The following is a 12,216-nucleotide window of genomic DNA, read 5'->3' as shown; positions in this document are numbered from 1 at the left end:
AAAAAAAAAAAAGAAAAAGAAAAAAAATTAGTTTCTATATAGTAACTCACTAAAGTATGGCTATTTCGTGGCAAAACCCAATACAATTAGTACACTTAATATAGCATTTTCTTGTATTAAATGCATTTTCTTAAAGGAAGAGATTTAGGCCAGTAGTAGAGTGCCTATCTAGGAAGAAAAAAGATCCTAGGTTTGGACCCTATTGCTGGATAGATAGATAGATAGATAGATAGATAGATAGATAGATAGATAGATAGACAGATAGATAGACAAGCAAGTCCTTAATAGTAGCAAAGAAGATAGTGTCCATATTCTTGTCTGACCAATATTACTGCCTGACCTGGAATTTATTTTTATGAAAAGTACAAAGTTAGAATATTTTTATTTTTTTCTTAGTATAGGTAACCTTCTGAGGCTTCCATGATAAAGGGTACTAGTTCAATAGTGGCTGTCTGCCCACTGGAGAGGCCCTAACTCAGTGCTGCCATCTTGGATGATCCCTGGAGAGTTTCTGGAATTGAGCCCACACCAGAAGTCTGAAGAAGGTGGAGTCAGAGATTGCTGGATGTGGCACAGCAGTGACAGAATTGTGTATCCTTCATTCAAAAAGAAGGGAAGATGCATCCAGACAAGCTGTATTTTCCTCAGACCTTTTTTATATATGGATTCCCCACATCTGGAACAGTACTGTCCATGCTAAGATTGGTCTCCCCCATCAGCTCATCCTCTGAAAATGTCCCCAGAGACACGCACAATAGTAAGCCTCCATTCAACTAAATAATGCAGACCAGCCATGGCATTGGTTCTTCAATCACAAATGGGTTCACTTTTTAAACTTGGGATGTTAAAGTAGAGTCAAAGAAATATCAAGGATAAAAGTGACTTTCCAACCCATTCATTTGAATCCAACAACAACAACAGAAAAAATTGGTTTGATATATAATCTCTCTCACCCAGAGTTCCTGTTAGCAGGCTGTCTACACACCAGGCATGAGAAATTGTATGTCTATTCTAACTATGCCAGGAAATGCTTCAAGGAGAATTCTGGACTCAAGGTCTTAAAGAATGAAGAGAGATACCTGGGCAGAGGCTCTGGAGGGGACACAGCAAGCAGCAGATGGCGTGTGTACATATGTTTGCTGAAGAATCTGGCCTTAGAAAGACCCGAGTCACTGGCTGGAATTAATTATCTGATTAAAGAGACTTCATAGATGATAAGACAGGAAGGAAAACTGGACTAATATTTTTGGATGTGCTTCATGCGATACAAGACCAAGGATTTTTGAAACTATCCCATTGGCAATTTGGCAGCATTAAGAGTTTTTGAATAATGAGCAAAACAACTAAAAGGGTAACATTGGCAGGCTCCTTTTGGCAGACTCCTGTGTGCTGTTGAAAGGGAAAGTCTGTAGAAAGTTATTGAAATAGCATAAGAATAATAAATAGTAAGGAACAGGACCCAAGCATCAGTTGATGAACTAGACCGGGGCTACAGACATTACACACTAGCTAGTAAGGATTGCCAATGGAGAGACTCGCAGGAGCGGAAACAGGCAAGACAATATGTCCAGAAACCTTTGCAGCTCAGAGGAAAAACCTTTATGTATTATTTTTCTGGTAAAATTAACCACGAAAACTTGATTCTTTCCGAAGCAGCTCTCTTCAAAACGCCATAACAGGCTTCTGTGCCTTGTATCTGTCTTGCTTACTGGCTGCTTGAAATTCCCAATGTGAATGCAGAATGAATTCTCCTCTGAAAATTCCTAGGAGAATAGATATTTTTTCTAAGTTGTTTGACAAAGACTTGTATGTAACAAGAAAGGCAAGCTACAGTTCTATGTAAGCATTTCTGAAAAAACTAAATGCATTTTTTTACAAGTGGTCTTGAGGCACCAGGGTGAATTTGAAGAATTGAAACCAGCAACTCTGCTGGAGCACCAGCCTACTGTTACGTTCATAGACTGATTGGTGGCTAGAAGGTTGCCAGATGGGGACATTCTGATCGTCAACTAACACCTGTGAACCAAACAATGAGCTGATAAATACTGCCCCAGCTTTTTAACAAGGTCCCCCAGTATATATTGTCCTTGGATTGAGCAAATCACATGTTAGACCTACAGAATATGCCAGAAGCCAGGCATGTACATGGTACAGCCCCAAGTTAGCAGACTTGAACTCCAGAATATTTTAATAAACGTAGGTGCCCAAAGGCCTGGCCAGAGAATGAGCCACTTAACAGGAGATTAAATGGGTGCTTCTTGCCTCCTGGTTTCATGGAAAAGCCAAACCTAATCAAATTCCAGTGCCACAAACAGGGCCACATGGATAATTTGAGAGCAAAGAATGCTTTTATAGTAAAGGCAGTAGTTGTGCCTAGCATTCTATTACCTACAGACCAACATGGTTTCAATTTAACTCCTGTTAATCTCAACCATTCCTTTCAAGTGTTTCTTATTTAAGATAGAAATTCCATGTTGAACATTTTAATAACATTAACTGTCAAAGGCAGCTGTGATCTGTTTTGTTTTCAGTATAAAGCCAGATGTAGATATTTGTGATCATTGATGCCCTGTCTTTTTCCCTGTTAAGTATATCATTAGTAAAACATAAGCCCAACAAAAATTGTTTTTGCTGACAATCTGCTATTGTGAAGAAAAGAAATAATGCCTAAAGAAACAACCAGCAGTTGGCATTCATCCACAGGATGAATGGGGGAGGGCATAAGAATGGGGGGCTTGCTCTGATGATTTAATGAGGAGTCATCTATTATCAGATGTCTTGCCACACAGTTCACAGAAGTCAACAAAGTGAGTGACATTCTGCTGCATACATAAGCCATATGCTTTAGATACAGGTTTAGGGCACATTAAAGCTTAGACAGGCTATTCAAAGGCTGCCCAGCAAAAGGCTAGTATCCAGGTGGACCATGCTACAAAGACTCTGGGAGAAACTATATTAAATTAGCAATGGATACACATCCATGATGTCCCAAGTCCATCTTATTGTAAGGAGAAAGTCAGGTTTCTTAGGGGTCATGACTGCTTGTAAAGGTCGTCAATGTGGATGCATACTGTAGCTGAAGCTGAAGAGGACAATGAGGATGTGGTTGTGAGATGCTGAAGATGTACCTGGAGACAGCTAGGATGTCCAAAGCTTCAGCCTGCTTCTTTAGTTAACCCTTCAGTATCTGCCTGGACCAGGTTCCATCAATTCAGGGAAGATCTTAAGACTAGATTTAAATACTGAACTTGTGAGTTACATCTAAAATTTCCTCAATCTATGCAAAGGGCAGCCTTGAGCTATTGTTAAGGTACTTTTTTTCTGAACAGATTCTGAGAGAGTATGATGATTTTCAAATTGCTTTCAAATGGAGGCATTCACATAAATTATACCATATGGACATCGAATCTAATTCTTACACTGAAGCAAGGTTTCCATTCTAGTAAACAATTTATCAGTTGATATGCAGCATAACATTTTTCTTAGCTTTTCTGCAATAGAGACAGGATATCTACTGATTCATCACTTGAGTACCATTTTTCCAGCTAGATATTGTAGGAAAAATGACTGATTATAAGGAAAAAAATGACATGAATAAGCTGGAGGTTGAGTCGCATCTAAAAAAGCTACAATTTCATGAAAGCTAGTGCTGGATTCAGTTCCCTCAAATGGGAGCAAGTTAAAGGTGTTGACAGTGTCATGGCTAAAAACAATGAAGCGCAGATTCCTGTAAACTCATTACCACTCAAGCAATTGTGCAGCTACCAAAGTCTTTTGATCTTGGACTACATTAAAAACAGTATATCCCCGGAGAAGGCAGCCACATTCCCAGTCTCTGATCCAGGCTATGCTGCTTATACACAGAGTGTGGGTCTGTAAAAACGACACAAAACTAAGTCATAGGGCAGTGAGGAATGGGGAGACATGAATGACTTCAGTCACACAGATTTAGCACAAAACTATCAAGTACCTCAGGGGTTGTCATGGACTGAAAGCTAAAACTTTTTCCAAATGGCTGTAAAGGAAGTAACCATAGCAATCACAGAAGGCATGATAAGACAGATTTAGTTTCAAAAAAAATGTGTTACAATTATGAAATCATTGCAAACTTATCCCAGCTACTTAAATCCCTTCCTACTGATGCCTACAGCCAACACAGTATCCAATCAAAATGGTGTTGGTATGGATGAATAGAATTACTTCCACTCTCAAAACACTCCTTTGAGAATGATGGGAGAAGGAAGTAGTTTAATAGCTGATGTTTATTCCTGCTGACCCATTTTCTCACAAACAAACTCCCTAGGTTCCCACAGGCACATATTCACAGATGCCACACCCAAATCAAGCCTTGGGCATAACTGAGTAATTTCTTCCCTTTGCACTGAGAATGAGGGTCACATGAGCCTGATCATCATTTTCAAAACCTATCTCCCAAACACCATAGTTTATTCCATTTGTTTTAATAAGCTAGCCTATTTCTCCTCAACATTTCTTTGCTGTGAGTGATAAGAAATTTCTACAAAATGCCTATTTAGGGACTCTACCAGGTATAAAGCCTAGTCTAGTATTCATAATGTTAAGAAGTATGGAGAAGACTACTTATTCCACTCTCAGCAGCCCTTGGTTGCTTGTGAGATTTGCTCTTTCTGTGTTAGCACATCTGTGAGGATTGTACTTGCTCAAGTCGTATTTAGACAGCCACGTGGTTAAGGTATCATAGTGAATCATCCTGGCCATTTCTAGGCTCCTCTGGCTATTACAGTGTCTTTAGCCCGTCATCCAAATATTCTCTGAGCTTTCAGGTGAGGAGTTGGGTTATAGATATATCAATTGGAGCTAGGCCACAACCACTGTATTTGGACCAGTTGTGGAATTTTGTAGAGGTCATCATCTGTTGCAAGTAAAGCCTCTTTCATGAAGGGCAAGAGCTACACTTACCTGTAGGTATAAAGTTAAGTATTTAGAATGCAGTTAGGAATTATGCAATTAAAGGGTATTGAAAACAGGAGAAATAGTCTTCCCGGGGGAGCGAGCCCTCTAATTGGTCATCCAAACCAAGTGGTCAGGCCTAAAATAATATACGTACAAATAATAACTAAACTGACTAAGCAAGTTGAATTTATATAGTTAGGCATAGTTATGTATGTATACATACATATATATGGCTGTGATTTTTTTTTTTTTTTTTTTAGAGGAAGCCAGAGGGAAGGTACATGGGAGGACTGAAGGGAGTGTCTTAGTTGGGGTTTTACTGCTGTGAACAGACACCATGACCAAGGCAACTCTTCTAAGGAAAACATTTAACTGGGGCTGGCTTACAGGCTCAGACGTTCAGTCCATTATCACTATGGCAGGAATTATAGCAGCATCTAGGCAGACAGGGCACTGGAGGAGATGAAAGTTCTACTTCTTGCTCCAAAGGCAGCCAGAAGAAAAGTGACTCACATGTAGCTAGGAAGAGTGTCTTAAAACCCACCCCCCAAAGTGACACACTTTCCCCAACAAGGCCACACCTCAAAATAGTGCCGCTCCCTAGGTCAAGCATATCCAAACCACTACAGGGAGGAAAGGAAATGGAATATGATGTGATTATATTTTAATTTTTAATAAAAATATGGGGAGGGCTAGAGAAATGACTCAACAGGTGAGTGCAGTTAGTACTCTTCCAGAAGACCCGGGTTTAGTCCCCAGAATTCATATTAGGCAGCTCACAACTGTCTGTAACTCCAGGTCCTAGGGATCCAACACCTTCTCTGACCTCCATGGGCACCAACACACACACATGACATACACACACACAGAAAGATACATGCATATACCTTAATAAAAATATATCCTTTAAAACAAGGGATATGGGAGCTTAGGAGATGGCACAGTGGGCAAGAATGGCTTGCTGAACAAGCCTGAAGACATGGGTTTGAATCCCCAGTACCCATGTGAAAGACCAGTCTTGGCTGTAACTCTAATACTCTCCAGGGAAGAGAAAGAATATGTCTGTGGTTTACTTGACACCACCATAGCTCCAAGTACCATTATAAACCTTGTCTCAAAGCAATAGGGCAGAGAGTGGTGGACCAAGACACCTAACAACAGCTGAAAGAGTATGATGACACACTCTCCTGCTTGACATAGTCACATCTTTCCTGAGTGACGATTCCAGTGAAAGACACTGACCCTCAGTGTTACAGTATATAGTGATATGTGGCATAGAGTAACTGTTTCTCTTTGTTGTAACTGATCAATTAATATGCCATACACATGACATTTCCAACAAAGACATACTTTAATATACAGTGTTAAAAATCATCCACACACAGAGGTTGCTATAATAATGAAAAATAATGTTTCACCAAGTTAATTCAAATGAATAAATTTTCATCTAATAGACTTAAGACACCCTTAGGAAAAGTAGGGCGCTGGGTCATCTGCAAGATTTGTAAATAGTAAACAGACCAGAAAAGAAGAGAAGTGAACAACGTTGCTCAAGTCACCAGCACATACCTGCAACATGTCATACTACTATATGGTCAACACTCAAAAGGCAAGGAGGTGGTGAATCTATGACATTCCTGTGTTCTAAATTCTTAAGCAGTGCCTTGCAAACACTCTTAAGGCAAGTCACATGAAAGGAGAGAATGACAGCTAAGGTATTGATCTCTTAGGCTTCTGAGTAAACACTTAGACTTTGAATCCACATAACTTGCTTAAAATGTGTAGTATAGGCATGTAGTGGAGTTCACTGACTTATTAAAATGTGAACATATAACTGATCACTTAACACATTTAAGAAAGATCTAGGTGTCCCATTCTCAGAGTTTCTGATTGAATACCAATAAATTCATTTTAAAGCTAAGAAGCTCTGTTTAGGGACACATGGAATTTGTGCACTCTTCGGGTCTTCACAAGAATATTAACATGTATGTAAATACCCCACACATATACATAAATAAAAATAAATCCTTAAAAAAGGAAACCTTGAACCCCTAACCCTAACCCTAACCCTAACCCTAACCCTAACTCTAACCCTAACCCACAGAGGTGGGGGAAGCTACTTTCCAAAGTAAAAAGATCAGTGAGAAATAGTTTGTGAACATAGAACTGTAAAGCCCTGTGTCAAAATGCACATGGATTAATTGAAATATATCCATTCAAAGCCAGAGAAATTCATGCCTTTAACCTTTTCTAAAAATCAAATTCCTTTTCACAAAGATTCCAGGAGTTGGGGTATGAGTCAGTGAAAGGGCCTTTGTCTACTGTGCGTAAGGTGTTGGCTTTGATCCCCTGTAGTGTGGAGATTCTACTATCCCACTTTAACTCCCTGCTCACCATCTTTAAATCTGCCTTCAACTTTGTTGCCTGGTTACCTTCCCCTTGCTCAGCACCCTAAGTGTGCCCTCAGCTTAGTTACATTTCTAATCACCCATTTGCTACCCAGGCCTAGTCAGGGAAGTGGCCAACAGCTATTCCACCCAAGATTTCACATGGCTGGTGGAATTCTCTCCCTCTAAAGCATGGTGAAATTTCTTTCCTCCTCCTTCATCTCCTAGCCTACCAGTGGGAACCTAAAAGTCATGCCTCTTCCACCCAACCGTTGGCCACTAGCATTTTGATGGATCCATCAAGAACCAGTTGGGTAACAGGGCCTTCAGCAGCCACATCAGATTTCCAATTAAAGCATCAGAACTACCCCAACAAGCCACAGCATTGAAAACTTTAAAAAAGAGTGAGAAATTTACTTCTTCAGCTTCAATATGGGTGTCTAACATATTCTTTAACCTCATCTCTCGTCTCAAAAGAGATGCCTCACAAGCTCTGTGTGTGTGTGTATGTGTGTGTGTGTGTGTGTACATTCACAACAATTACACCTGTGCGTAGTGCTGAGCTCAAAACAAGACACTTAGTAGATAACGGATCTTAAATTATTTGTTTTTAAATTTGAATAGTTCTACTATTGGTAAAAACTGGGGTCGGGGAGGGCACATTCTGCATATTCTGGTTCGGCATAAAGTCCAACGTTCAGAACAGCCTCCACGCAAATTTACAAGGAGCATTTACATTCTCATTCCTGCAACTGAAATGGAGCCAATGTGAATGAGGGTTTATAGTAAGCGTTCTGAGGGATCTGCCCCCAACTATCAAAGCAGTTATCTGTGCCATGCAGGTAGAATGGAGACGGAAGTAGGAAGAGAATTTCAATTGATATCGATGAGTAATTTGCATTTGCTTTTGGGGAAGCAGGCATTCACTGCACAGTACTTAATAGTCACAAGCCATTCAGGAAATAAAAAGCTCCTATTGAGATCCTGAAGGGTTTCTTGAAACTTTGTAGCAGAAAATCTCAAGAAGTAGAGGAAACCTCAGCTCCAGTGTGTGCCCTTTAATAGGTGAGGCCACCAAATTTCTCAGGCTCAACCTCCATGACTCTAGACATTAATACAAAAAGAGCTATGTCAGGCAGAAATGGTGGTATCTGCTATGTCTGAATGCCACACAGTGTCCTGCCCAGGTGGGACAACTTGCTCTTGAGGTAACTGCATCTTCTCCATCACACAGAAACAAAGCCCTTCCTCCTTTTCTCCCCTCTCCTTTGCCATTTTCCTGTGAAGTAGGAGACAGTGAACTCATGTTTTTAAAATCAATCCAAGACACTGATTGCTGTAAGAAATATAAATAATGCCCTGTAAAACTCAGCAAATTGCTCCAAGAGAAACACACAAACAAAAACTAAAAGCCTCAGTTCTCTGATAGTGCAGTGCCTACCTAACTTGTAGTAGGTAGCAGGGATGAACTAAATCTCCCAAAATTTTAGGACTAGCTTCTAGCATAGATGTTTCTGTGGAATTCATTAACAGAGGATACAAAGGGCAGACCTGAATCTGGTTTACACATTTGACTGGGCCATGCCACACACCTGACCATGACAGGAGATGAAGAATATGCTGAAGGGTGAATGGCGATCAGAACCCACTGTGGAAGAAAGATTAGAAAGGACCATGTATAATATGACAAGGTCAAAACAGCTTGCCTTGGGCATTTTCTAGCGGGGACTTGATAAGGTGGGTTCATGTTTGAAGGTCTCAGTTTTATTTCTGAATGCAAGCCCATTTCTTCTGTTTCACCCCCTATTACATCAAGATATTCTAGAATAGTGGAGAGCCAGTCAAAATTCCCCTCCTTGTCTAGCTAGTGGACTATCATGGGGTCCTGAAGGGTGGGAACACATTTGCCACCATGTGTGTCACATGTGTTCTCATAAGTACAGTGCTTCACTTCCTCAGCAAAAGGAGAGGCAAAACCAGGAAGCATTTGCTTCCATTGCTTGGAAATTTCAAATTCAGAAAGGTGCACTTCAACAGAAAACAGTCAGCATTACTATTTCTTTTTTAATTACAAATTGTTTTAAACTAAACATCCCTCAATCCTGAAATAACTAGGAAGCAAAGTAGAATGAAGAGTGGTGGAGACCAAAGTAAAGAAGGAGTTAAACTCTATATTCCATTCTATCCCAGCCTGTGGTGCTTTTACAGGCACCAAGCAACTTTACCTTCTGGCCAGGTTCCCACCCCGGAAGCATTACATGGATAAATAAGTTATTTGGCTGCAATAACTCATACCCTTCAAGATGGATTGCATCTATATAGCCAATAGCAATGTGAAAAAAATTTGGTGAACTTGTTGGGCTAGGAAAGGTGCTGGTGAAAAACCGTACTGCATATGCAGTTTCTGATCTTTGAACCTACCTGTCAAAGCATAAACTGAAAGAAAAATCTTTGAAATGACACTGCAAAGCCTATTTTCCAGTCAGGGACTATCCCCAAATGGAAACAAGCTGGCTCCACTACTTAACTATAATTTCATTTCTGATTTATGTCTAGCTTGCCTTAAAGTTGGAAATATTTTATGGCACAAAATTGGGCCAAAGGAAGAGGGACCTGGATTGTTCAATAAACAATAGTAAGTACCTAATCCATGAGGAAATTGCCATCTTCTAAAATGACTGGCTTCTCCATCAAACTTCAGTGGCCCACACTTTCCAAGAAGCTCGTCTCTGCTCGTAGAAGTTCCCCCATGTGTCCAGGAGACAATGACGTCACGAGGGCAGCATTTCAACTTTGAAAGCAAACTTGACTTCCCACAAGTGGTCTGAAAGCTGACTCCTAGCTAAGAACTGCATAGGTGAGATGAGAGACTCCACTGATCTCTTCCTTCGGAGTGAAGAATGTCAGTATCAACATGGATGGATTAAAGTTCATGAACTATTTTGTGGCTGAATATCATTAGGGTGAACCACTATCCCCTAAGCTTCTCAGTGTTGCTCTCTCCCTCAGGGAAAAGCACTCTGTTAAGGTACACAGGCCTGGCTGACCAGGAGCCTTTTTACATTCCCACCCAAGATTCATAGGGCTGTGCATCATCATACTACATCCTTCACTGTATATTGCTTTTATGTAGATGGAAGAGAGGTATATATGATTTAAAAATAAAAAAGATTGTGAAGTTCAGAGCAGAGGCCCAGGTTCTGCTCACTGACAATTCCTAATCTTACCTGAGTTTTAGGAAATCAAAAAGAATATAAAATCAGGGGAGAGTTTGCATTTAAACTGAATTTATCCAAGTGCCAACCACACCACAACTTTCAGCTAACTATTGGAGATTATGACCACTTGAGTGTATGATGAGCAGGAACAGGATTGTACATAATAACCAGCATAAAGGTCCTTAGTAAATGATGTTTTTATTATTGCTGTAATGTAGAGCCAGGGAACTTTATTTGCATCTAACACGTTTCCTTTTAAAAAAAACTTGAGTACTTGCCTCTAATATAGTTATGTCAAGGTAGTGACCAACTATCTTTTTTTTTTTTTTAAGATTTATTTATTTATTTATTATATGTAAGTACACTGTAGCTCTCTTCAGACACTCCAAAAGAGGACGTCAGATCTTGTTACAGGTGGTTGGCTATGAGCCACCATGTGGTTGCTGGGATTTGAACTCCGGACCTTCAGAAGAGCAGTCAGGTGCTCTTACCCACTGAACCATCTCACCAGCCCGTGACCAACTATCTTGATTCAGCACTGAATCATGTTCCAGGTAGAGTGTGAATTGCTACTTTGAGATTTCACAAATTCACACTGTAGTGTGAGTTTCTGAGGCTCTTCGAGTCTACCCTACTGTATTTCACCACTGTTCTTTACTCCAGCAACCATAAGATAAACTTCCAGAAGGATATCTTGACAAGCTGGTTTCTTGCCTTTCTTTGGTACCAATATACGAACGATACACATCTTAAATCAACTCCTTTTTTTCCCTTGAGGACAAGACAACCAAAGTGAATTTCATTGATCACATCTTTGAAATCTGACTGTTACATTGCATAGAAATGAAATGATTTCCCCAAAAAGATGTTGAACTCCCAGGAACCATAAATCAAACCTTATTCAGACATAGGTTATTTTAAAAATGATTAAGTCAAAGCAAAATCAGTAGGGTAGGCCATTGTCTAATATATGGGTATACTAATAAAATTGTCAAAGGAGGGCACAGAAGTATACACATAAAGAAAATGCCAAGCAAGTGTGATGGCAAGGGCTGTGGGGGAAAAGAATGCCAGCATTTCCAGAAGTCATCAGAAGCCAAAAAATAAATGCCTACTCTTATCCCTGGGAAGCCACTAAACTGGATATCTTAAACCTCCAGCCTCTATGATAGTACAGCAATGAATAGTTGTTTGATGCATGAAATTTGCAGCAGTTCTTAAACAGCTCGACAAACAGCTATAAAACTTATAAGGCTTTTAATAGGTTCATATTTACACATAAAGATGTCACATATATATGCATACATATATATGTGTGTGTGTGTGTGTGTAAAACATAAATATGTCACATATATGTGCATATATAAAACACTACATGTGTATCTCTTAAAATAACATCAGGAATCCACGGGATCTGCAATTTCCAGTTTGAAGACCCATTGATATCACAACCATTACTTGTGACCTCCCCATCTCTCTAGCGATCAGTCCAAAAGCAAAATGCTTGCAGTGGGAGCTCTTTGGCATTGAGTCAGATTTGTATGAAACTAACGGTATTCTAAGGGTAGAGTTCAAAGGAAAACATGCCAGAGTTGTGCCTTTTCAAAGCAGTCACATCGATTACCCGTCACCCTTTCCCGGGTCCTGCAAGACCACACACCAGCTGCCATCCACTTAGC

This window comes from Mus pahari, chromosome 3, assembly GCF_900095145.1.
Source record: "Mus pahari chromosome 3, PAHARI_EIJ_v1.1, whole genome shotgun sequence".
Taxonomy (NCBI): domain Eukaryota; kingdom Metazoa; phylum Chordata; class Mammalia; order Rodentia; family Muridae; genus Mus; species Mus pahari.
Note: the sequence above shows the minus strand (reverse complement) of the source record.